General features: G+C 42.6%; 1 protein-coding gene across 7 annotated transcripts in view; it reads left to right on the forward strand.

The window, feature by feature from the left end:
- Window positions 1–27,660, forward strand: part of KLHL3 (kelch like family member 3) — a 177,395-nt gene that overhangs the window by 47,112 nt on the left and 102,623 nt on the right. The window contains exon 1 of one of the 7 annotated variants that reach the window (XM_087862244.1): window positions 13,642–14,106. The exons of 4 other annotated variants lie outside the window; for them this stretch is intronic. The gene's annotated coding sequence lies outside the window, so the exon portion shown is untranslated. Of the gene's footprint in view, window positions 1–13,641; window positions 14,107–19,663; window positions 20,684–20,708; window positions 27,387–27,660 lie in introns of those variants that run through there. 2 more of the 7 variants (XM_045794631.2, XM_045794630.2) reach the window with 2 other exon arrangements.

Genomic DNA, 27,660 nt, shown 5'->3' on the forward strand with positions numbered 1-27,660 from the left:
GGTTTTAGCAATAATTGCACCTCAGATAAGCCTCATTGTCTACGATACTGCCACTGTGCAAAGCTTGAGATTGGTTTTAAACTAGGCTTTGCCCTTGACTTGTTGGATGAGCTTGGATATGGGAACCTCCTAAACTTCTGTTGTTTCAACTGTAGTAGGTACGAACCATGTTAGCTATCTCTTAAGTGTTTAAGTATTTGTTGCTATAAGGAAGGTATAAATAATGTGAATTTTGAGAAGAAATGTCTTCCATGTTGGAAGAAAGATCAAGAAGAGCACTGTGGAAGATACAGCATTTGACCTGAAAAATTTGCCACATAGAGAAGATTGGGGAGAAAAAGATAATTTCAGATAGAGGGACAAATAGGCAGAGACATGGAGCCTGTGTGCTAATCATTTTAATGTACCGTAAAACATTACAAATTACATTTACACATGTTCTGACTGGATCCGTTCACTAACCCTCTGCTTCGTAGTTGGTGGCTGAAGCTCATCTCAGAAAGGTTCAGTAACTTTTCCAGGGTCCCCAGCTGGGGAAATGGTTGAGCTGGGAGTTGAATCCAAGTCTGACCAATTCCGATGGTCATACTCTTCCCACTAAACTTGGTTTGCTTCCAAATACAGGTGGCTAATTTGTACTAAGGGTAAAGGAGATTTGTGGGAAATAAATTGGGAGAAGTTGGAACCACATTCCTGAGGTCTTTGAGTAGTATGCTAAGGAGTTTGGACCTTACCTGGCAGGCAGTGGAAATCACTAGAGGTTACTGAGCAGCAATAGTGATAGTGAGCTGGTAATTTAGAAAAATTAACTCAGTAGCGCTGAGTAGAATAGATAAGGCAGTTCAGTGATGTTTCAGGTGACAAGGTTGTTAAGACAACTCATGTTAACCAGGTAAGAAAATGAGAGCACGAACAAGGAGGTAGCGCTGGAAATAGGGAATATGAGGGAAGTTGTGAAAGTATAGTCGTCAAATGACTGGGTATGTGGGAGGAAGCATAGCTGCATCAGAATTACTGTGTGACTAGGAGGATGGTGATACGCCTGGGAATGGAAAGAAGAGATTTAGATTTAGGTTTGGAACATAGTTGTGTCTTTTGCAGATAGCTTTACAGAGTGATTACTGTGCTGGATATTCTCTTTTTGCCCCTCCTGGCCCACTCTCCACCTTTCTCTTCCTTGTGTTCTTGGGAGCTTGATTTCTTAAAGAACTGCATACTTCTTTGACTTCTCTTTTTGGTTTAGGCAGTGGGAGAAACCAGCAAGAGATCTTAAAAGTGAGAGAAAGGGGAGGTGCACATATTTGTACCCCCTTTCCCCCAATACACACACTCAGCAAATGGGTTTTCAGTGGCCACAACTCTGCTCCATTGGCCCTCTCTTACAGCTCTAGGTCTTTTCTGGTTTCTGGTAACCACTGCCTCCTATAGCTACTTTCGGCTTGCTGTTGCTGGCCCCAAGATGTTTGTCAAACATTGTTGATTTTCCTGTGCCCACATCCTTGTAAATAATTACTTTTATTAATACCTCAATATCTCTGAGTGTGCCTTCTTTTATCTCTTTGGTGAGAAATTTTAAATCCCTTCCACATTTTTTAATGACTTGATCTCCCAGGCACCATCACACTTGGAGAAGACGTAGCTTTTTGTAGTAAGTTACTTCCTATCATGAGTTTTCTCACATTGTTTGAAATTTAGTGTCTCCCTATTTCCTACTATGTTAGGTTAAATTTATGGCTCTTTTGCGTGATGATTCAGCTGAAAATAGAGCAGTGAACAAGAGACAAAAATCCCTGCCCTCAGTAGAGCTTATATTTTAGTTGAGTGAGACAATGAAACATAATCAGTTTTATGGTGTGTTGAAAGATGTTGAGTGAGTGGTGTGGAAAAATTACCTTAAGGAGTAGGGAGTGCTGGGGTGCCTGGGTGGCGCAGTAGGTTAAGTGTCTGCCTTCGGCTCAGGTCATGATCCCAGGGTCCTGGGATCAAGTCCCGCGTTGGGCTCCTTGCTCAGCAGGTAGCCTGCATCTCCCTGTGCCTATTGCTCCCTCTGTTTGTGCTCTCTCTCTCTGACAAATAGATAAATAAAATCGCAACAACAAAAAAAAAGGAGTAGGGAGTGATATGTCAGGATGTTTGTGAAGAGAGTGCATTTTAAAATAGGGTGGTTTAAGTGGGTCTCTCAGAGAAAGTGACATTTGAGGAAAGACTTGAAGGAAATGGGGGAGTGAGCAGGGAAGATACAGGAAGAGGATTCCAGGTAGAGGATTAGGAAAGTAGAAGCTCTAGGGTGGGATTGTGCATGACATTTTTGAGGAAAGGTAAGTTGGTCATGGTGGCTGGAGATGGGGGAAGAGGAGCAAAGGAGCGGCTGATGAGTGTCAGATGGGGCAGACCATGTAGGTACCTGTAAGCTGTTGTAAGGATTTTGGCTTTTACCACATGAATGGTGAACCATTTCAGAGTTTTGAACAGAGGAATGTCATGGTCTGCCTTGAATTATAAAAGAGTCTCTGGCTTTCCATCTCTTAGAATAGAATTCCTATTCCTTGATCTCAAATTCTGTGTGTGTGTGTGTGTGTGTGTGTGTGTGTGTACCTATATTCATATATACATAAGAGAGAGAGATTGATTCTTTTCGGCTGAAATGAATCTCCGTTGCTGATGGGCTGTCTTTAGAGGGGCTGCCTGCAAGATTGGCCCTTGTTGGGGCACTTGGATTTAGGGAGTGTTCTTAACTGATAAGGGTGGTTCACTGTGTCTAGACTGTGCAAGCAATCTGATTTATGCTAAACAACTTTTTTCCTTCTGGGAGTCTGGAATTTTGGTAAGTGCTAGGTAGTAGGTACCTGTAAAACATTGAATCATGAGTCCTTGGGCAGAAACATCACACAGGAGAGAGCATGGTAGGGAGAGAGCATAAAGAAGCTTGTACATGGATTCCTCCAGACTCTGCCTCTGTCTTTTTTCCAAATGATTGTACTGTGTATCCTTAACTCTGTGCCTGTTAAACTCTAGCTGTGAGTACAGCACTTAGTGTTGAGTTCTGTGATTTCTTCTAGCTAGTCTCTCAGTGTTGGGTTGGTCTTGGGAAGACCAAGACCAAGTTGGCTTTCTTTTTTTCTTTTTTTCTTTTTTTAAGTGTAACCAATTTAAGTTGAAAACATGAGGTTGTAGGAAGAAGGTGCAGTTTTGGAAAGCCTGTCACATAGGTCAGCCAGCTCTACATTAAGTGGAGAGCTCTTCAGAGAAGTTTCTACTTTGTTAATTTCTTTTTTCTGAAAACCCTGGGTCTTTTCATTATTGCGTCTTCTAGCAGTTCTGAGCAGCTTCTGGCAGCATTGAGCCTGGGGAGACTCTCTGCCATCATGTAAATCCTTTGTAACAAGTTTATAAAAAGGACTGCCTTGTATCGGTCTTTAAAATGATCTAAGTGAAAGAAATTGTTGACATAGGCACCATAAATAACTCCTTAGGGAGAAAAGAAGTATAACTATTAGAAGCAACAGCGTCCCATGACAGATGGAATTCTGTCAGTACGTTAGAAGGGTCACATTTTGTTTGCTTGTAAAGTCTCTGCCGTGAAATGTGTAGCAAGCTGGTCTGACTTAACGACTTCATACTACTCCCTTGGGAAGGAAGTATTCTGTCCTGAACTTGTAATAAGAAGATTTTGATACAGAGAAGATGTGACTTGGGTCACGGAAGGGAGGTTATGGCAAAAATGCCCACGTGACATATCTCTTCTTAATCTCTACTTTCTTTCTAACTTCAGAGTCACAGCTGGTTGCCCTTAAATCTCTCGATCCATATAGCTATGAGCTTGAAAGCGTTTATTTTCAGTTGGCAGAACTATTTGTTTGCCATGTTCCAGTTGATTTTAACCACAGTTCTGTACTTTCGCAGCTGAAATTGCAAGACAGTAACTTCTCCATAGGCTGGGAAAGCTGATGAATGAGGAAGGCAAATATGGATATATTTAGGAAGAACCATGAAATTATTCTTACCCTTTGGCTCTAGGACTCTAATACTAGGAATTTAACCTAAGAAAACAAGGAAAGGAAAACAGTTTTTGCACAGAGATGGTTATTATAACATTGTCTATAGCAAGAGATTAAAAACTATAAATGTTAAACATTAGGGAAATGTTTACTAAATAGTGCTCTGTGAAAAGGTGAAATGTTAAAAACCTGGTGTCCATCAACAGGTGAATGGATAAACAAAATGTGGTGTATATGTACGATGGAATATTATTTAGCCATAAAAAGGAATGAAATTCTGATATATGTTACAACATGGGTGAACCTTGAAAACATTATGCTAAAAGAAATAAGCAAGACACAGAAGGACAACTGTATGATTGCACTTCTATGAGGTCTCTAGAATAGGCAAGTTCGTAGAGACAGAAAGTAGGATGGAGATTACCAGGGGCTTAGGTGAGGAGGGAATGGAGAGTTACTGTTTAATGGAGTTTCTTTGAGAATGATGAAAAAGTTCTGGAGATGGATAGTGGTGATGGTTGCACAACATTGTGAATGTACTTAATGCCACTGAACTGTGCATTTATAATTGGTTAAAATGGTAAGTTTTATATGTATTCCACCATAATAAAAAATTAAAAATATGTAGTAACATGTATTATTTAATGTGGCATAATACATAAGTATATTAAAGTAGCAGGATTAAACCAGCCTTTTATTTTTTTAAATTTTAAGTGAAGTCATGAGAAACTGAAATTATCTAGTTGCAATTATTTACATTTATGAATATCTTTTTTAAAGCTCCACAGAATTACGCAATGTGCAACTTTATTTCTGTTCCTTTTACCCTTCCCCCCAAACTGAAAGTTGTGTTCTACTCCACTGAGTTCCCATAATTCCTTTTCTGCACCTCTCTTGAATCTCGTTTGTTTGTTTTGCCACTATTTATATGTGTCCATGTGTAATTTCCTCAACCAGCTTGTAAGCTCTTCGGCATTCTGTTCATGTAGGATTTGTGTTGTAGTTCCCTGGTACACCCATTGCATAGACAGAGTAAGGTGGTCAGTGAGACTGAAGTGTAGGAATGCAGTTGTAGAGAATGACCAGAATGTTTGAACTTACTTGCTTATGAGTTTTAGAGTATGTTAACCGTGTGCTTGCCTCCATTCTCTGTATCTGCTAGGTGGGCACACCTCACCTCATTCACATACACATCACTGTATTCTTGATTTTGGTGCTATGTCTTATCTGTATTTTACCTTTTCATGTAAAAAAGTCCAGTTTTCTTTGTACCCAGAAAGGAAAGAACCAGAGAGGTGAGACAGGAGCAGCGGTTAGAGGACTGTGCAGTAAATTTAAAGTTACAACTACCTATGAAAAAGGTGTAAGTAGGAATTAATGCTCATTCTTGAACAGAACGTTCTGTGAAGGAGCATATTTGTCACTACTTCCCCTTTCTCGCTTTTGTTATGAAGAGACGGACATATTTACCAGCAGAGGGCACCAGTTGCAGGTTGAGGATTGGAGAGAAGAAGGAATTTTTAGGAAGATCCTGAAAGACCAGTGTTTGCAGTGTACTCACCTGTGTAAAGCACCCTGCTTGCTGCTATAGTTGGTCTGGTTTTTCTTTGACTCACTTGGGGTCCAGTGGTGTGCCTCAAGCTTTCCCCAAGACCAGTGTTTGGTTAAGCTAAGGGACCAGAGGAATCTAGAGTGAAGGACTTTATAGTAGGTGTTTGGAAGCATTGGATACCAGCCTGTATTACCTTTAGGGGTTTCAAATGTTGTTCCCCATCTCTAGGTGAGGTGGAAGGGACATTAGGCCAGGCATCTGAGACTCTGGTTCCACATCCCACTTGGCTTCCTACTTGACTGGAAGATCTTGAGCCATTTGCTTTTTTCTCTCAGCCTCAGTTGGCTTATCTCTAAAATGGAGGTAGTTCCTGTCATGCACAGTAGTTAGTAGTGGGCTTTGAGGTCAGGCAGACCTGGGTTTGAACCTGTGGGGCCGTCATCAAGTCATTTAACTCTCAGACCCTTTGTTTCCTCACTTGTACATACATATGTATGTATGTTCTAGTGGAGCTTGTATTTATCTGATTACTTTTAAAAATAACTTCTTTTTTAATACCTACTGATCCCCTTCACCCATTTCTCTTCCCCCAACTCCTGCTTCTGACAACGACCAATCTGTTCTCTGTATTTATGAGCTTGCTTGCTTTTTTTTTTTAGATTCCACATGTAGGAGAGATCGTACGGTATCTGTCTTTCTCTGATTTATTTCACTTGTCACAATGCCCTTGAGGTCCACCCATGTTGTCACAAATGGCAAGATCTCATTTTTTTACGGCAGAATAATATTCCATTGTATATATGTATACCAGAATTTTTTTTTATGCATTCCTCCATTGATGAACACTTAGGTTGTTTCTGTACCTTGGCTATTGTGAATAATGGTGCATTGAACATGGTACAGATACATAGATATCTTTTGAGTTAATGTTTTTATTTTCTTCAGAAGTGGAATTGGTGGATCATATGGTAGTTCCATTTTTGATTTTTTGAGGAACATCCGTACTGTTTGCCATGGTCCCTATACCGATTTACATTCCCGCCAGCGGTGAATAAGGGTTCCTTTTTCTCCACATTCTCACCAACGCTTGTTATTTCTTGTCTTTTTGATAGTCGCCATCCTAACAGGTGTGAGTTGATATCTCATTGTGATTTTGATTTGCATTTCCCTGATGATGAGTGATGGTGAGCATCTATTCACATACCTTTTGGCCTTTTGTATGTCTCCCTTAGAAAAATCCTTTGCAGATCCTCTACCCGTTTTTTTTTTTTTTTAAAGATTTTATTTATTTATTCGACAGAGATAGAGACAGCCAGCGAGAGAGGGAACACAAGCAGGGGGAGTGGGAGAGGAAGAAGCAGGCTCATAGTGGAAGAGCCTGATGTGGGGCTCGATCCCATAACGCCAGGATCACGCCCTGAGCCGAAGGCAGGCGCTTAACCGCTGTGCCACCCAGGCGCCCCTCTACCCGTTTTTAAATTGGATTGTTAGGCTTTTTTTGCTTTTGAGTTGTATGAATTCATCATTATTTTGGGTATTAGCCCCTTATCAGATGATTTTGTTGACTGTTTCTTTTGCTGTGCAGAAGCATTTTATTTTTTTATTTTTTATTTTTATTATGTTAGTCACCACAGTACATCCCTAGTTTTTGATGTAAAGTTCCATGATTCATTACTCGCGTATAACACCCAGTGCACCGTGCAATACGTGCCCTCCTTACTACCCGTCATCAGCCTATCCCATTCCCCCACCCTCCTCCCCTCTGAAACCCTCAATTTGTTTCCCAGAGTCCATAGTCTCTCATGGTTCATTCCCCCTTCTGTTTACCCCCCCTTTCTTCTTCCCTTTCTTCTCTTACTGATCTTCCTACTTCTTATGTTCCATAAATGAGTGAAACCATATGATAATTGTCTTTCTCTGCTTGACTTATTTCACTTAGCATTATCTCCTCCAGTCCCGTCCATGTTGCAGCAAATGTTGAGAAATCGTTCTTTTTGATAGCTGAGTAATATTCCATTGTATATATGGACCACATCTTCTTAGTCATCTGTTGAAGGGCATCTCTGCTTCTTCCACGATTTAGCTATTGTGGACAATGCTGCCATGAACATTGGGGTGCATAAGGTGTGCAGACGCATTTTAATATGGTGTAGTCACATTTATTTTTGCTTTTGGTGTCAGATTTTTTTTAAAGATTTTATTTATTTATTTTAGAGAGTGTGAGAGTGTGAGCAGGGGGAGGGGCAGAGAAGGAGAGAGTATCCCAGACAGACTCCGCGCTGAGCTTGAAGGCTGAGGAAGGCTCAGTCCCAGGACCCTGAGATCATGACCTAAGCTGAAATCGAGAGTTCGATGTCCAACCAACTGATCCACCCAGGTGCCCATTTGGTGTCAGATTTTAAAAAAATCATTGCCAAGACCTGTATCAAGGAACTTATTGCCCATGTTGTCTTCCAGGAGTTTTATGATTTCAGGTCTTACATTTCAAGTTTTTAATCCATTTTGAGTTGATTTTTTGTGTATGGTGTCAAATACTGGTCCAGTTTTATTCTTTTGCATGTGTCTGTCCAGTTTTTTCAACACCATTTATCTAAGGGACTGTCCTTTTCCCACTCTATATTCTTGACTCTTTGTTATAAGTTAATTGACCATATATGCACAGGTTTATTTCTAAGCCCTCTATTCTGTTCTGTTGGTTTATGTGTCTGTTTTTATGCCAATACCATGTTGTTTTAATTACTATAGCTTTTATAAAACAGTCTGAAATCAGGGAGCATGATGCTTCTAGTTTTGTTCTGTCTCAAGGTTACTTTGCCTATTTGGGGTATTTTGTAGTTCCACACACAATTTAGGATCATTTGTTCTATTTCTTTGAAAAATGTCATTGGAATTTTCATAGGTCTTGCATTGAATCTGTAGATTGCTTCAGGTAGTATGGACATTTTAATGATATTCTTCAAATCTGTGAGCATGGAATATCTTTCCATTTGGTTGTATTTTTTAAAATTGCTTTTGTTAATATCTTATGGTTTTCAGTGTATAGGCCTTTCACCTCCTTGGTTTAATTTATTCCCAGGTGTTTCTGTTTGGGAGCAGTTGTAAATGGGATGGTTGTTTTTATTTCTCTTTCTGACAGTTCATTATTAGTATATAAAAATGCAATAGATTTTTGTATATTGATTTTCTATCCTGCAACTTTACTGAATTTGTTTATGATAACAGAGGTAGGAACTCTTCCAAACTCATTTTATGAGGGCAGAATTACCCTGATACCAAAACCAGACAAGGATGCCACAAGAAAATTAGAGGCCAGTATCCCTGATGAACGTAGATGCAAAAATACTGAACAAAATATTAGGAAACTGAAGTCAACAATACATTAAAAGGATCACACATTGTGATCAAGTGGGACTTATTCCAGGGTTTTAAGCATAGTTCAACATCTGCAAATCAGTCAGTGTGATACGTCACATCAACAAAATGAAGGATAAAAACTATATGATCATCTCAATAAATGCAGAAAAAACATTTGCCAAAATTCAACATCTACTTATGATAAAACCTCTCCACAAATTGTATATAGAAGAAATATACCTAAACATGATAAAGGCCATAAATGCCAAGCCCACAACTAACATCATACTCCATGGTGAAAAGCTGAAAACTTTTCCTCTAAGATCAGGAAAAAGACAAGGATGTCTACTCTCACCTCTTTTATTCAACATAGTACTGGAAGTCCTAGCTACGGCACTCAGACAAGAAAAAGAAATACAAGGGGTTGAAATCGGAAAGGAAGAAGTAAAACTGTCACTATTTGCAGATGAGATGGTATTATATATAGAAAAATATATAGAGAAAACCCTAAAGCCTCTATCCAAAAACTGTTTGAATTAATAAACAGATTCAGCAAAGTTGCATGGTATGAAATCCGTCTACAAAAATCTCACCTCACATTTCAAACAGGGATAATGGTTCATTCTCACAGGTTTGCTGTGATGATTAAATGAGAAAGGTACCTGTAAAGCCTTGAGTACAGTGTCTGGTCCAGAGTAAATAGTCCAGGGATGGAAGCTGCTATTACTTCTCAGGGCATGTTATCTTAAAGGTGATGAGGGACATGAAGCACATTGTACGCTTAAGTGAGACACAAGTGCCATGTGTGATTCTACTCTTGAAACTATTCAGGACATGGGTTCTTCCACCTTCAGAGGAGGAGTCCTGAGGGAAGCCAGGTATTCCTTGGGATAAGGTGCTGTTCTGTTTACTTTTTGACTTTTTGGGCTTCAAGTTTCTTTTCAGTTTCTGCTCGGCTTCGTGGGGCAGTGAGAGCCGCTCTTGGGGAATCTATTCCTCACGTGCTCCAGAATCTCAGGGGAGGTTCTGATGGTACACGTGTGGGTGGGCCTTCATTTAGCTCTGGTTTTGCTTAGTTCTTGGTGGCCTGTTGGTAGTAGGGATCATTGGCGATGTGGACATGGCTCCAGGGGAGGCTTGGGTCCATGTTTCTGGCACAAGGTACCTTGGCGGACTTTCTTCTTGACCTCAGAGCCAAAGACTCACAAAGCTGTAGTTGGATAACATCAGCAGAGGCCACGAAATGAACCGCTGCTAATGGTTCCTGGGCCCTCATTGCCGGCAGGGCCGTCTGTGGAGTGCTCTGTATACTTTCTTACTGAGACCTCCGAACCCTCGGGGATCGGTACTGTTATTGTCTTCTTTTTGCACTTGAGGAAATTGAGACTTAAAAAGTAGTTTGCCAAGAGTCGTGTTTCTGGTTAGTACATTTGGATCCTGGTCTTTCTCATTCTGATGGTTTGAGCTCTTCTCATTGTTCTAAGTGCATTAGAATCACTTGTGAAGTTCACTGAAATTCCTGCTTCTTGGGTCCCAGTTCTGTAGTTTTGAGGGTTTTTTTGTTTTTCGTAGTGTTTCCCCAGATTTATTGAGGTATAATTGACATAAGATAAAATTCAGCCACTTTAAGTGTCTAGTTTGGTGAAACAGTAGTTGTATACAGTCACCCAAGTATCACTGCACTCAAGATGTGGAACATTTCCATAACCCTAGGAAGTTTCATTGTCCCTTTTGACCCCCTGATGTGTACAGTTTTAACCATCTAGGCAGATGGTTCTGATGTGTGGGGAGGTGTGGGACCACTGTACTGTGTTACAGTGCCTGCCAATGTGAGAAACTGAATGCCTGGAGAAGGAGGAGAAAAGTGGCAAAAGAAAAAAGATACTTAAAAGAATGGTTGGCTTATCAAAAAGAATGAAATCTTGCCATTTGCAACGATGTGGATGGAACTAAAGGGTATTATGCTAAGTGAAATAAGTCAGAGAAAGACAATTATCATATGATTTCACTCATATGTGGCATTTAAGAAACAGGATAATAGGGGAAGAGAAGAAAAAATAAAACAAGGTGAAATCAGAGGGGGAGACAAACCCTAAGAGACTCTTAAGCATAGGGAACAAACCGAGGGTTGCTAGAGGGGAGGTGGGTGGGGAGTTGAGGTAACTGGGTGATGGACATTAAGGAGGGCATGTGATGGAATGAGCACTGGGCGTTATATGCAGCTGATGAATCACTGACCTCTATATCTAAAACCAATAATACATTATATGTTAATTAATTGAATTTAAATTAAAAAATAAATAAGAAAAAAACCAGTTGGCTTTACTGTTTCTAGATAAGCTATGCTGTACTGGCTCCTTGGGGAGAGATGGAGTGTGGAGAAAAGAACTTTGTAGACCAAACCCAGTTAGAACAAAAACAAAAACCAGTTTCTTTTCCTAACATGATGTCTTCCTGAGCCACATAAAGCTGAAGAATTCTGCACAGACTTGGTGTGGATGGCTGGGCTGACTGCTTTGGGATGGAATTTGGGGCCACTAAGTACTATTGGCAAGCTGTGAAGAAGCCCTGGGTGTGGGAAGGAGGGCTGGGAAGCAGGGGTTAGACACTACTGCTGGTCAGTCCAAGGATGGGACCAGACCCCACTCTGGTTCCATGGATTTTTCTCTGCTGCAAGAATCCAATAGCATCTCTTCTTCATCTGAAGTTCAGTCAGGAAAAGTAGCCTAAAGCAAATATGTTCAGGCTGTGGCCCAGAGAACATTTGGATAATGAAGTAGAAAATGTATAATGTAGCTCTGAAATTAGAGAAGATTAGGGTGGGAACTTTGTGTGAGGAATCTGGAGACGTTGATTCTTGACTTGGTTCTGCCCCTGGTTTTGCTAGATGACGTTCTCTGAGCGTTCTCTCTTCCGTGTACCTCTGTGGATCAAGTGAGTGGTTGATAAAGTGTGTAGGTGGTAGTAGTATGGCTCCAGCACAGACATTGCAGTGACATTAGTTAGCACAACGAAGTAGGTTGTGAAGGAAATGCTATAAAATTTTTATACTGGCTGTCAAATAAAATCTGTATATCCTCAGCCTTAAGTATTTCCTTTTCTGACCTTCTTTTTCTTTTCTCTCTGGTTTGTTAGATGTGACATTTCCCCCCTTTCCTGTATGGTGAAGTGGTGAAGGAGGGTATAAAGTTATAAAAGAGAGACTTATCTTATGCTTATGTCCCTTTTATGAATCACCCAGTTGTCTTCCTGGTGGATGCCTACACTTTGGCGTGGATTCTGGGATTCAGTTTCCTTATTTGTGGTGTTCAGCTTCTCCTGGTCCCTGTGATTCACCTCAAGAGGAAATATCTGGAGCAAAGCCACAAGGCTGATTAGAGGAGGAAGGGACAGAGGGAGAAAGATACGAGGGGTATTGTTGTAGAGAAGAAGTGGTGATCTGGGACTGGAGGATGTAAATAAAATAACCCAGGCCTCTTCTCATTTGAGAGAGTTTGGGTAGTGCCCCTATCTCAGAGGACCCTGAGGTGTCCGTGGGAGGTAATCTTTGAGAATAGCACCCTACCAGTTTGAGTTCAGGAGGCTGTATAAAATTTAAGTGACTCCTAGTTTCTGTGACCTCAGTGTCCCTCCACCCCCTGTTCCGCTGTTTCAAGGTTTTGTGAAGAAATTTGACAGGTCCAAATTATAACAATCATAAATTTAATGATCATCTTTTCTACTTTCACATACATTATGTTATCCTCCCTGAAGCCCCCTACAAAGTATTAGAGGCCAGTAAAAACTTCTTCTTAAGCATTCTTACAGATGAACAAGAAAAATGGAGCATTTAAGACATTTTCAGAATCATGTGATTTTTAGAGCTGAAAGGGACTCTGTCTGGACTGATCCTGTGTTATGGGTGAAGGGCTGAGGTTCAGAGTAGGGAGAAGACTTGCTGAAAGTCATTCAGCTAGCCAGTGGTAGTTCAGATCCTGAAAAGCCCAGGTGTGACACGATGGTTTGAGAACAGAGATGCTCATGTGTGATTTTTGAGGCATTAAGGAAGCAGCTGAACCCATTTCTGTGGCTAACCAGTCACCAGGGGCTGATTTTTTCAGTTTCCTCTAAGCGTCTTGGCTATGGCTAGGAGACACAGATTGGCCTTGTGCCTTCCCAAGATGATGTTTTAGAGTTTGGTAAGTCGAAATTGAGGCTCAGCACCTGGAGATTACAGGGTACGAGAGATCTTTGGCTAGAGACAGAGATTCAGAGGGAGACTTACTAGTTGGAGCCACAGCTGAAGTTAAATTTCACTGCTTTAGGAAGATATTTTAGGGTTGTGCTATGAAATTTGTGGTCTTTCAGTACGGCATAGGGAAAGCAAGCAATGTGGGCAGTACTCATTGTGATGGCTTTACTGCAATAGTCTTTGGCCCCTTGAGGCAAAAGAGGGTTTGTTTCAGTTTCACCTCTGTCTCCTGTTCTCTTTATAAAATTTCTCTCAGCATTTTCAGTTCTATCAGGCTCTTTTCCCTTAACTTCTCTCCATCTGTCAGACTCTCAGAGCTACTGTAGATTTTGTGAGGAGGAATTGGAACGTGAGCTGTGACCTACAAGCCAATTTCCCCAGGTGGATAAACTCCACCACAAGCCACAGAGGGGCCTCCTCATTCCAGCAATCTGGCCCGGCTGCCGGACTTGTAGCCTATGGGGGCTGGGGCAGGGGCGGGGGCCAGTATTTCTTGGACTAGTGAGGAACTGCCTGAGCCTTTGCAGTGTAGGCGCAGGAGGCGGGAGCCCCTGGGGTGGGCTGGTCGCCTGAGCTGGGGATGCCCGGGCAGATGTGGAGGCAGCTGGAAAGGTGGCACCGCGCTTGGGTCGCTGGAGCTGCGCTGTTCCTAGGAGACAGAGGAGCAGCAAGCCTGCGGGGGAGGGGGAGCAAGTGGGTTGCTGCTTTTAGCAGCTGAAAGGGCTGCAGGGAGCTCTGGGTAAGACATTTTCTGCTGCTGCTGCTTCTGCGGTAGAAGCTGCTGGGAGTAAGTCAGAGGAAGGAGGATCGAGAGGGAGGAGGCTTCATTTGCAGCCATGCTGAATCACTGTTGCTGATCAGATCTCCTGCTGGTTGGCTGGGAGAACGGAGAGCAGAGCTAGGATCTCCGGGTGCATGCACAGTTCAGCGGCTGCCACCCCGGCTGGGCCTCGCACAATGGAGGGTGAAAGGTATGTATGTATTAAGTGTGTGTTGTGGGGTTTGTGTGTGCGTGCGTGTGTGTGTGTGTGTGTGTGTGTGTGAACGTGTGCTTGTGGTGCAGCTACCAGCTTTTGTATCTGCATTGGCGAGGCAGGGTCGGAAGACCTGGCCACTGATGGATCCCAGTGGGCGGCAGAGTCAGAGCAGGGAAGCCCCCTTTTCCAGAGATCTGGCGTCCGCAAAGGCAGGTCTGGGTTTGCTGGGCAGTGGAGCCCCCCTGAAAGAAGGACTTCCTGGCTGGTGTATGGGGATAGTTTTAGCATGGGCTGAATCAGGATTGCCTTTCTCAGGCTGTTTCAAGGAGGCGTTTCCCTTTCTTGGGTACTTTCCGGGGGTGGTTTTTCTTTGGTGGGGGGTTTCTGATGTCACAGCAGGGCTGGCCTGGCATGGACTCCTTACATTTTCACACCGAAGTGCTCAAATCTTAAGTGTGCCATGCTCATGTCTATCCTAAAAGGATGTGTGTGCGTGTGTGTATGTGTGTATGTGTGTGTGCCTGTATACACACACAAGTTCAAATAAGAAGGAGAGAAACACATTCAGATGACACTTGCTCTGAACTGACTTTCATTTTCATTGAAAAGTTTATGAATGATACTGGAATGTATGTGCTTTAGAGGAACTCTTGCTCTTTCTATCAGGGATTCCTTATGAAATAGGAAATCCACAGAAGAGAATTTGAGTACTTCTGCTGAGCTGGATCTAACTAGCAGGAGTTTATTTTCTGGCAGGCACGTGCATGGACATTTTAAACTATTATCTGAGGACCTGATTCTTTTATTTTGGAGGTGCTCGATGCGGTGTGGTGGCCAGCCATTCCTCTGTGCTAAAACGTCTCCTCGTGTTGTGTCAGCCTCTTCATTCTGTGGTTCTGCGGCTGATAGAGAATAAGGCTTGCCATTTTCCTTGAGGTGGGGCAATGGCAGGAGGCATTAGGCAGGGAGGGGTCAGGTGTGGCGGTGCACCACCGAGGGGAGAGCTGCCGCTCTGAGTTGCCGGTTTGATGCAGATGATAGCTGGCTGGTGAAATGATAACCCGTTCACCTAACTCACACTGGAGAGGACCTCAATAAACATTTTCCTCTGCACACATGGTCCCGACGTCTGCATCTCATGGGGCAGGGTGATGCCATTAAACCTCTCTAGACCCTGTTAGAATTGGCGTGGTGGTTGGGTGTCTTCCTGTCTGAAGAGGCCCCAGAGACTGTGTTTCTTGCTGTGACTCCCACAGGAAGAGTCTGGGACTTTTAGTCGGAGTGTGCTGCTGATGCAGCTTCTGCCTCAGTGCTTTCTGCAACAGGAGCTTAGATGTTGGACTGCATGTGGCCTGCTGGGCAGCAGAGTGTCTGGAGGCCTGTCTCCTAGGCTGGGCGCAGAGGTGGGTAGTGTCCTCACCTTCTGTTGGTCTGATAGCTAGCGGAAGGGCAGGGGTGATGTCAGTGGTGGTTTAGAGATTTTGGATCAGGCCGATTTGCTTGACTGGTGGCATGTCGGGCCTGAAAGGTCCTTGTGAGTCGAGCAGCAGCAGATCCAAGTATTGCTTCCTGAGCATTTTGGGGTATCTACTGTGTTCCTGTTGTCTTTTCAGAAATGTAACGAACCTTTGCCCTCTAGGAGATCTCTTGTTCTTTGACACTCTGGTGCCTCTCTGCTGGGATGGCTGATATCCTGGCCTTTATGACCCCTGGATTTTGTTTTTCCCCTACCGGGGGCAGTGAGTAGGCAAGAAATCCAAACCGAGCAGCTTCCAGTGTTCACCACGTCACCCACCTCACTACCTTTTGTTCCCAGCTTACCATGTCAGGCATTCATGTCTTCTGCAATCTGGCCCCGTCTGCATGTCTGCATCCCCTCTGCTCACCCATTCCCCCACCGAGCAATGTTTTGGTCTCTTTTGTGACCACACATCCTGTATACTACTCCATCCGGTCCCAGATCCTTTGCTCCTGGCGTTCCTTTTTACCTGGAATGCCTTTCCCTGTTTCTTTTCTACAAGTTATCCATCTAACAAGGCTGTTTTTTTAAAACCCTACTTTGTGTTGATAACCTCAGCTTTTCTAGTTTGAGGTGATGTTCTTCTGAATTATAGTCTCTCCAGTTTGTATCCATAGTTGGATCCTGAATCATCTCCCCCCCCCCCACCCCCGCAGATGTTTTTCTGCTTTTGTTTCGTGTATCTTACAAGTCCCCAGACTCAGAGACAGGTCCTCAAGGCTAAGGACGGTGCCTGGACCTCTGAATACTCCTCACTCATTGCTGTGCAGCTGCATGCGTAGTAGGTGCTGCATAATTATTTGGCAGTTAGCTGATTGATAACTTTTGCGGGAAAGTCTGATAACTAAGAAGCAAGTTGGTGAGAGAATGAGTTTGAAACCTTTGGCCAATAGGTTCATCTCTGGCTATCGGCCTTATTATCTCAGCACGGGTCATTGACCCGGTGGAATGCTTTGTAGGCGGAGAACAGGGGAAGTGGCCTTGTTTTACAAGTTCCCTGGGAAACCCAGGGCCCGAGAAGCTGGAGTGGAGTGACTGGTCTGGGATCACATGTCAGGCCTCCAGTGACTGGAGGAATCCTGAACCTGTGCTCGTTCCACACTTAGCCTCCTGAAGCTTCGGTGGGGCTGTTTTTTTAAGCTTTAAAATTTTTCGGCCGAGAGATTTTTTTTTTTTTTAAAGATTTTATTTATTTATTTGACAGAGAGAGCCAGACAGCGAGAGAGGGAACACAAGCAGGGGGAGCAGGAGAGGAAGAAGCAGGCTCCTAGTGGAGAAGCCCGATATGGGGCTCGATCCCAGAACTCCAGGATCACGCCCTGAGCTGAAGGCAGACGCTTAATGACTGTGCCACCCAGGCGCCCCTCGGCCAAGAGATTTTTAATGAACAATTTTCTTTCTTTGCCACGAGGGTGTGAAAATAACTTCTCCCTTAAAAGGCTATTAATCGAAAGCATGGGATTTAGAGTAACATACACCTGGCGGTGAATCTGCTTCATAAACCATGTGACCTTGAGTGTGTTGCTTTTTTTTTCACAAATAATTTTTCTTTTTGGTATAAAGGCAGTAATAATACTACCTGTACCTCATGGAGTTGTTGTCACGATCAAATGAGGTAATACATGGAAAGCATCTAGTAAAATTTTTGTGGCACGGACTAAGTACTAGGTAAACGGTACTTATTATCTTTGGTGTTTATCTGTTGCCCTGTTGTACCCCATGACTCGTGCTGGGATTCGAACTGAAGCTTATTTTAAGGACTTTCTATATTTATCATCTGAAGCAGACTATGTGGGGCTTTTCCCATGAGAAAACTGGGGACAGCTTACCAGGCCCATTCTCTTGCTTCTACCTGAACCATGCATGTCCTCATAGTGAGATACCACACGGGGCTTGCCATTTCCTCTGCTAGGTTTCCCCAAGACCTACCTTAATTCTCCTTTTTATAGACATCCTGAGGCATCTGGATGCTTTAGTGGTTTGGAATCACAAACCAGATATGCTTTTGTTCAGACAAAAATCTCAAGAAGAACCTATGAATTTGCACTTACCTTTGCTGTATCCCCCAAGTTGTCCAGCTCTCTAAAGACCCTGCTGATGCCAAGATTGCCATCTCCCTTTGTGAAGAATCAGTGTTTCTTCATCAGTCAGAGGAAGACGACTGTGCCTTCTGTTTTGTGAAGGAAAAGGGTCTCTGGCTCTCAGCTACTCCAGTGATGAATTGTGTGTGTGTATGGGCCTGTGTGTTTGGAAAACAGATAGACAATGAAAATGGCGATTGCTCCTGCCATTAGGATTTTATTTTGGTTCTGGAAATCAGCCTTCTGGGCTGAGCTGCCTTATTTATATTCCAGAGATGGATGGTGGTGATAGTTGCACAACAACTAATGCCACTGAACTATACCCTTAAAAGTGGTTAAGATGGAAAATGTCATGTTATATATATTGCCACAATTTAAAAAAATTTTTTCCAGGGGCACCTGGCTGGCTCTGTTGGTAGAGCATGCAACTCTTGATCTCGGGGTTATGAGTTTGAGCCTCACATTGGGTGTAGAGATTACTCCTAAAAATAAAATCTTAAAAAAAAATATTTTTTTCCAGGCACAGTGTCTGGCATACCAGCAAGATTTGCAGAGAACAACAGCTTTGGGAAGAAACATCATAAAAATGGGAAGTTAGTTATCCATTTTTCTTAAAATTGTGGTTTTCTCCATCAGAAGCAATGGGGTGCACCTGCTTGAGAGGGGCAGCATGTTCCCAGCACTATGACATGATTTGGTGGAAGCAGTTCTCAGGAGAATGGCTCATCCAGAACAAGGAAAACTTGTTCTGGACCTCAGGGAGCTTCAGAGCCAGTAGGGTTTTTTTCCACCTTTGATCAATGAACAGAAAGATCATATTTCTTGAGAAGACATGACTTAGCTGATATTCTCTAAATGCTGAGTTTTGCATTGCCGGGTAAAATGCTAGCAAGACCCTGGGAAGAGCCAGTATCGAGCGCTCTTGCCTTTTCTCTCTTCCCATGGTATGTCCTTGAGTACTCTTCCATCCCTAGTAGTCATGGATAGAAACTTTTGTAGACATTTTTGGGCATCACTGCTGCCTGAAGCAGATGTGCATTTCAACCATGGTAATTGAAACCAAATTTTCGATTTTGGGAATATTTACTGGCGAAGTAAGGTTTTTAACTGCAGAAAACAAAGTCAGTGAAGGCACTTGATTTCTCCATACCCAGGTTTGGGTTTTCAGGATTTTGCTTGCTACGTTTTAGATTGTTCCGACAGAGGCAGGCAAGAATATTTTGGGGTAAGTTTTCTAAAGCGAGTGCTTTATTTGATGAAATTTGCCATTGTAGAAGTGACCTAATTCTTTTCAGTTGCTGGATGAACCCTAAAACTAGGTTAGATTGAAAAGAGCATTAATAAACGGTAATAAAAAATAACTTGAACATGCTTTATTCTTAGACTTTTTCCCGTTAAATAAGTTCTGTTGTTCTTAAGCTGGAAATCTGTAGCTTTTTATCATTTATGAGGATTTTCAAACTCTGAACACAACTCTCCTGGACTTTTCTTTTTAACTTATGGTAGTCTGTCACAGCCTCTATCAAAACCACACGCGTGGAAGAGCTCAGCTGTCCTCTTCAACCCGGGTAGAAGCTTGGCTCCCGAAATACCACCTGACAAGGGGTGTTTTTCTCTTTTAGTCTTCCTCTCTCTTCGTCTCATTCTGTCTGAACACAAGTGTTTCTCTTGTGTTTCACATTTTTATACAGCCCATGTAAGAAACACCACCCCCACCGCCCTGTACTACCACCCCCACCCTGGGTTTTGAGGGAAACTGCCTATGAATTGGGCTCTTAGGAATGTGATTAGCAACATACCTATTCTTGAGCTGGTTTAGCAAGGAGCACATCGTAAGAATGGCAGCCGCTGCTTGCCAGCTTTGGCGAATCACGATGGGCTTATGTGAAGACTCCAAGTTCACTACCATTAATAATATCAACTCTACTACACACCGCAGATCCCCCCCCCCCCCCCCAGTCAGTGGAGTGAAGTAGTGCTATGTCACAGGTCCTACAGGGTTCAGTCCTTTTCCTTTGGCCTGGTTGGGCTGCCCAGTGAAGAACCTCAGAGAGTGGCTGTAAGGCTTGAGCTCCCTCGGCCAGATAGGTCGCCGACATTGTCCCAAGTCAGTGAGCATTGAACATTGCTGTTAAGGGCATAGGCCCTGCAGTTGAAAAGACCTGGGTTTGAGTGTCAATTCTCCACTTAGTAGTTACGTGGGACTTTGAGACAAGTTTTATCTCAGTGCTTAAGTAGATAATAGGGCTGTTCTTTTCTTTTCCTTCTTTCTTCCTCCCTCCCTCCCTCTTTTTTTTTTTTTTTTTTAAGATTCTATTTATTTATTTGACAGCACAAGCAGGGGGAGCAGCAGCAGAGGGAGAGGGAGAAGCAGGCTTCCCACTGAGCAAGGAGCCCGATGCCGGACTCAATCCCAGGACCCTGGAATCATGACCTGAGCCAAAGGCCGACGCTTAACTGACGGAGCCACCCAGGAGCCCCAAGGGCTGTTCTGAAGATAAAATGAGATCAGGGAGGCAAAGTGCTTTACCATATTATCAGTTTTCAGTAAATGCTGTTACTAACTGTTAGCCAGGAGCTATAGCTTATAGTGCACATCTTCCGTGTGTCCATGTGGGCTGTTGCTGGGGCTCAGGCTGATGCCGTGAACAGAGGCGGCACCACTGAAAGCGTATGGAGAATAATGGGGCTTTATAGCGGCCTGTGTGTAGGTGGTGGTTCTTGAGGACAGGACTGCACCGTCTAGTCCTAAATCCTGCTGCCTGGACACCTTCATGTGACAGGTCCTTTATTAGCCCAGAGGTAGAAATTTAAATTTGGTCGTTTTGGCCTTGAACTTTAGGATTGGGATACCTGCTAGATCTGTAGTTGGCCCCGAGCCCTGTAGGTCCAGAAATGCTGCTAGGCACTGTCCCACTGCTGCCCAGACTTGGAGAAGCAGAGTCATGCTGATGAACTCTTCATGAGAACTGTAAGTACAACCGTTAGAGTGGTACTTTATTAATTTGCAGTGAAGGTGACTACTGTCAGGATGTTCCTGAGGGCCTGCTACGGCTTCCTTGCTTCCTTCCTGAAGGAAGACCTAATTGATCAAAGGCTGCATAGCGAGCTAGGGACCAAGTTATGGCATTTGAATGTTTACAGGCTTCGCGCTTTACAACACGGATCCGACCTGAGGCTGAACCAGGTCAGACCATGATGATTAAATCATTTCTTTCCTAGATAGTGTTCGATGAGCTGAACAAGGGGCTTTCTCTGTCTGATTCTTGTTTTTCAGTTTCCCTTTCTAAACGCCACTTTCTTTGTTGGGGGATTTTAGCGATTTGACATAGTCTGACTGACTCAGAGCTCTTTTGACTTTTTTAGGTGACTTTGCCTCTCTTTTTTCTCTCTTTTCTGTAGCTTGAATATAATGTGCTTGGACTGTTCTTATGTGGCCCAGCGTCAGCCCACACTCTCTGACCTTCCTTTGCATCTCTTGAAGACTTTGAGAGGGGATGCAGTTCTAATGCTCAACTCAGCAGCATTTCTCGGTCTCCCCTTTCCTCTCCTCCACACTCTCTCATACCCTGGATCCTCTGGAGCTCCTCACTTGGCAGATCCCCCAGACTCCCTGCACATTTGACAGGCTCAGAGGCTTTTCCATCTCCTGCCCTGCCGACATGCTGTCTATAGAAGTGTCCTCTCTTTTCTATTCTTTGCATGAATTTTCCTCAGCAATGGAAAGAGCCTAAAAACTGATACAGTAGGTGAAAACCCTTCTTGCTTTCTTACCTCTTCTCTGGTTGATGATGCCTTTCTCTCTCCCTTCATCCTCTTTATTCCGTATCACCAATGCACTAAGAAAGAACCCCACCCCCTTCTATGGGGGTACAAAGAGGGGAAGTTGAGAGGGACAAAGCCATAATTATTTTAATGAGGAGAAGTGAGGAAAGATTGGAATAGTGGTAGTTATACCTTATTTACTTACCTATCCAATCATTTACTCAGTGATTACTTATTGAGCACCTGCCATGTGCCAGAGGCTCAGAATACAGAGGGAAATAAGACACCATCCTGGTTCTCATGGAGCACAAATTCTAGGGTTGGCAGTGGTGTGCAGGAGCCAGCATTCATCCATTTGCAAGAGCTGCTTGTTAAATTGTCAGGAATTCTTTGAGTCATTCTATGAAGTATAGCACTTATTAAAAATAAATTATATAACTTAAGAATAAATTATAAACAAGTATAACGAATACCTCAAGCTCATCTCTTCCTAGTTTTTTACTAGGGTCTGTACCTTTTAGATTATGTCTCTTGTGTCTCTGTAATGGAAATACGGTACAGTGGTATAATGGTGTGCTGTTACACGTCTTTTTCCAACTCCACATGTTCAGTAGCATCATGTTGGTGGCTTGAAATCTGCCACGATGGGAGTATTGACACCATAGAAATTGGCAAATGTTACAAATCAGGGCTCGCTTCCTTGCAACTAACTGTTAAACACGTCCCAGCATGCGCTGTGTGATAGAGACAGAAAATCAAGAGGTAATTACACTATTACATGGAGGGAAGCACTGAGTACTGTGGGGACACAGAAGGGAAATTAATCTAGTGGGTAGTGAAGGATGATAGGGAAGATGTGCAGCAAGAGGCTTGAAGTGCTGGTAAGAATAAGAATGAGTAGGGTAGGGCAAAGGAGCCTGGTATATTTAGGCAGGTGCAAGTATTTTAGTAGTATGGTAGTAAGAAGTCTTCAGGGCAGTGATAGAGTTCTGAAGGGCCATGCTAGATCTCTGAGATTCATTCTGAATGCAATGAGGAACCAGTGAGAGGTTTCACGTACAACATCCCTTGCTCACACTGACATTCTGTAAAGGTCATTGTGGAGTCAGGGAGCAGGTTATCTTAGTAAGACAGCCAAGGGATCATGATGGCCTGGGTTGATGTTGTGGTAGCAGTGACTTGAGAAGGGAATGGAGTGGAGATAGATTAAAGGAGCACTTGGGGCTGTACGTGGGGGGCGAGAAAGAGAGAGGGAAGAGGATATCAAGTATGATATCTCAGTTTCTGCCTTGGACAGGGGAGTGGATGGTTGGTTTTGCCTCTGAGATAGTACAGAAAGAAGAGTAGCCTTGAGGAAGAATAGGGAGGGTGGAGAGTCTTAGTTTTGGATAGGTACGGGTTACTGTGAGTATGAGTTACTGTGCAAAATGTGAGGGAGTCAGGCAGACGTTGGGTGTGTAGATCTGGATGGTAGAGGACAAGGGAGGGCAGGAGAAAAGGCTGTGGGAGGTGGTGTGCTGAGACGGCCCATTATTTAGAACTTAGATATTTTTATTTATAACTTCTGTAATTAATATTTTATGTGTATTGACTTATAGTTTAACTCTGAAAACTGACCCCACTTTTGCTTTTTTAAATTGTTAGCCTTGGAGCCACTGGTTGGGGCAGACTCTTCCACTCTGCTCTACCGTTCATCACTTGTAAGGACAAGCAAATGGTTTTCAGGTCAGAGTTCATTGATGACAAATATGTAATGAGGGCCTGCTATGGGCATAGCCCTAAAGGGTCCTTGGATCCATGTTCCTTGCCCACCAGGTATGTCGAATCTAGTGTGAGAGGAGTGGGTTGTTAGATAGGTACCATGAAAACATAATCAAATACAGGGCAGTATTCTGTATGCTGGTTGAGTTATAGGACAGATGTACTTGAAGAATTTAGGGAAGACAGACATCACTTAGGACCAAAGGATTCAGAGGACTTCATAGAAGAGGCAAAGCTTAACTGATCCTGGAGAACAGATAGACTGTGACAGAAGAGAAGGGAGACGGAATCTGCCTATAGTAGATAATTCATCCGCAGTAGAAAATGGGTACTCAGTAAATATTTGAGTGAGAGATAGGGGTAGGATTTAGATTTAGTCCAGGCCAAGGAGGACCTTGAATGCTAAGCAAGATAATCATGACTTTATCCCGTAGGCTGATGATGTTTCAGTTTTTTAGCTGTATCGTCCTTTAAAAGGAAATCCTACATGGACACCCAATAGGTAGAACAAATGGAAGCAGGGGTCTAAGTGAGCTTCTAGCTTGTAATCTTCATGGCCCCTTAAGAGACCTGTGGGCAGGGGAAAGCTGAACGATGTGGTCAGAATGACCTTTTAGGGATTGATTTTTGCAGTGGTGTGCAGGAAGCACTTGCAGGGAGGGCATCTAGAATGGGGGACAGCCACCGTAGTAGGACAGAGGGGAGAGGCACCGTCATAGGCTAGTCTAAGGGAAAAGAGAATTGGAGAGCCCAGGAAGGAAGGGCTAGCTGTGTTCATCCTTCTTTTTAATATATTTTTAAAAAGATTTATTTATTCATTTGAGAGAGAGAGCATGTGGGCAGGTGGGTGGGGAGGGGCAAGAGGGAGAAGGAGAATCCCAACCAGACTCCCTGCTGAGCACAGAGCCTGATGCAGGGATTGATCTCACCACCCTGAGATCATGACCTGAGTTGAAATCAAGAGTCGGATGCTTAACCATCTGAGACACCCAGGTGCCCCTGTGTTAATCCGTCTTAAGACTATGAGTCTTGACTATCTTATATGTATGACTTCTTGAAGGACGTCAGTGAGAATGTGAAATAAGTCTGGGCCACCTTGTAATACTCTCTTGCTGTGGGCTTTTGAAGGGTTTGTTGGCCTTTTTACTTGCTGGGCTAGAGGAATTACTCACTTTCTGTGTTGACTATGGCACCAGTGGTGGTTCATGTAAGTATGTTTAATAATAACAGGACAGTATATAAAATTAATTAAATTATTAAGCCAGATTTATGGTGGTCTGACAAAGTTGACTAGTCTGATTCTGCTGCAGCTTAAGTGGAAAATGGCTTTGATGACCACTACTGTATAATTCTATAGGAAAGAATAAGGATTCTGCCTGGCCCATACTTTCTTGCCTCACCTATTGTTGCTGATGCATTTGAATCATCTTTAGATATGATTTAGCTTAAGAGTCACTGAAACTCTGGACATCTCAGCACAAACGAATGCTCCTTTGTTAAGATTCTTAACATCTCTGAGTAGTCAGCCCCTCTCTTTCTTCACTTTCCTGCTCCCTGGAAGGTCAGTGGGTTGCCAAGAAGCTTGTACCTTTAAAAAACCAGAGATCCAGAGTCTACTCCAGACTTCTCGTGTTATCACAGAGGTGCAGAGCAGGGGAAGAAAGAGACCTTAGGATCTTTCTGATGTCAACCCTTGCCCCTATATCAAAGGTGGAAAGGGCTCTGGATATAGCGGGAAGACCAGACGTCCATTCTCTAACCAGCCTAATGGTCAGGCTGGCTTTGGTATGAATTGCTTTTTGTTGAACTTTAATCCTTTGAATAGGCAATCTGTGTTTGAGACCTTTTGGTAAACACAACATTGTATTAACAGGGCTACACCATGTTTGGACCATTTTGACAGGCCAGAAAGTACAAAGAGCAACACAACAAGAAGAGCAAGACTTCCTGTGCACTCATCACACTGGAGATTGTTGTCACTACTTCCAAAATGGCCCTATTCCATCTATGTGAAACAGAACTAATAATGTCTGTTCACTGGGCTTCTAGGAGCTCTCATTAGTTCCCTGTCAAAAACCTTCAGTGGTTTTCTGATCAATACCAAATTACATATTTTTTCCCTTGGCTTTTAAGTCTCTCTACAATTTGAAGACAGCATTTATAATGAATATTTGTGAAGTCTTTTTACAGTTTCTAGATTTATACCAGAAATGCAAGTATGGTTTAGTTTGGAAAATATATTAGTATCATTTACCACATTAGAAGATTAAAGGGAAAAGGACACCTGGATGACTCAGTCAGTTAAGCATCTGCTTTTGGCTCAGGTCATGATCCCAGCTTGGGTCCTGGGATTGAGTCCTGCATCAGACTCCTTGCTCGGTGGGGAGCCTGCTTCTCCCTCTACCTGCTGCTCCCCCTGCTAGTGCTCGCGTGCTCTATCTCTCTGACAAATAAATAAAATCTTTTAAAAAAAAAGATAAAGGGGAAAATCCATATGATCAGCTCATTAGATTCACAAAAATATTTGATAAAATTCAGTATAACTTTATGACTTAAACAATAAAATTCAAGGGAATTTTCTTAATTTGATTAAGGTCATCTGTAAAAATCCTACAACAAACATGCACAATGGACAAACATTAGAAACATCATCTTTAAAATCAGAAAGATGACAATATTTGTTAGCACACTTTCTGTTCAACATTGTGTGGCCATCCTAGCAGCCCAAAATTTCTTAAAAAAAAAAAAAAAATTAAAGGCCTAAGCATTGGAAAGGAGGGAAAAAAAACCCTCTGGCAGTATATGCAGGTTAATAGGATTGTTTACATAGAACACCTTATTGACTCTTCAGACAAAGAAATAGGAACATTTGGTAAGGTGGCTGGATAATAATTTGCAGAAATCAATTGCATTTTATAAACTGTAGCAATCAGAAAATGCAATTCAAAAAAGACACCATTGCTATTGTAAAAAAGCAACAAAAATTTTAAAGTACTTAATAAATTTAATCGAATATGTATAAGGTCTTATAAAGGTTTGACATTAAAGAAGATTAAATAAATGGAGAGAGATATTCCATGTTCATGGATCTGAAGACATCATATCAGAAAGATGTCAGTTCTATCCTAATTGATTTATAAATTCACTGTGGTTTCCATCAAAATCCCATGAGTCTTTCATACAACTTAAACTGATACTAAAGTTTGGATGAAAGGGTAAAGAAACTGAGATAGTGAAGACACATTTGAAGCATAACAATAGGATTGAGGTCTTACCCTGTCAGGTATCAAGCCTTATAACGAAGTTACAGAAATAATGTGGTACTGGTATAGAGACAGATAAACTGACCAATGGAATAGCCTAGGGAGTCTAGAAATAGATCCTTGTATTTGGAACTTTGACATGTGATCTAAAGTGGCATGACAGGTAAGTGGGAAAAATAAGTATTCAGTAAGTGGAATGTATGGGAAAAAATTACATCGGATTTCACATCATGACATAAAAATCAACATCAGATAAAATAAGGGCCATTAATTGAAAGCAAAAATGTTAAACTTTTAGTCGAAAATAGAAATTAATATCTTTCTGGCCATGGCGTAGGGAAAGACACTGACTTTTTTTTTTTAACTTAAATTTTAGGTAGTGTACATATAGTGCAGTTTTGGTTTCAGGAGTAGAATTCAGTGATTCGTCACTTACATACAACACCCAGTGCTCATCATAAGAAGTGCCCTCCTTAATGCCCATCACCTGTCTGTCCCATCCCCCACCTACCTCCCTCTGTCAACCCTCAGTTTGTTCTCTATCTTGAAGAGTCTCTTATGACTTGTTTTCCTCTCTCCTTTTTTCTTTTTCCCCTTTCCCATATGTTCATCTGTTTTGAAAGACACGGGCTTTAAAAGACATAATGCTTATGGAATTTCTCATGTGAAAATTTTCACCTTTACTGGGTGCTCCTTCACCTTGATCGTATCTTCTCCTGTTTTTGAGATTTTCTTTACCTCCTTCAACATATCATTTTAATCATCTGCTTTTGTGCGTCTCTTGATATTTATCTTCCTGTGCTCAGGTAACTTCCTTGCCCCCAGAATTCGAATAGTCGCAAAGTTCAGATGACCGTGGCCTTGCATTTGCATGCTGAACTGAAGGTGAGGAAGGAAGCCAAAGAAGGAGTCTGTTATGGTCTTACATGCTGGTTGTATTTGTTTTTTGTTTTTTTGTTTTTAAAGATTTTATTTGTGAGAGAGAGAGAGTAAGAGCACAAGTAGGGTCAGCAGCAGGCAGAGGGAGAAGCAGGCTCTCTGCTGAGCAGGGAGCCTTATGCGGGACTTGATCTCCGGAGTCCTGGGATCATGACCTGAGCTGAAGGCAGACACTTAACCAGCTGAGCCACCTAGATGTCCCTGATGGTTGTATCTGAAT

Source organism: Ursus americanus, chromosome 5 (genome assembly GCF_024610735.1).
Source record: "Ursus americanus isolate L20-20 chromosome 5, mUrsAme1.1.p, whole genome shotgun sequence".
Classification (NCBI taxonomy): Eukaryota; Metazoa; Chordata; class Mammalia; order Carnivora; family Ursidae; genus Ursus; species Ursus americanus.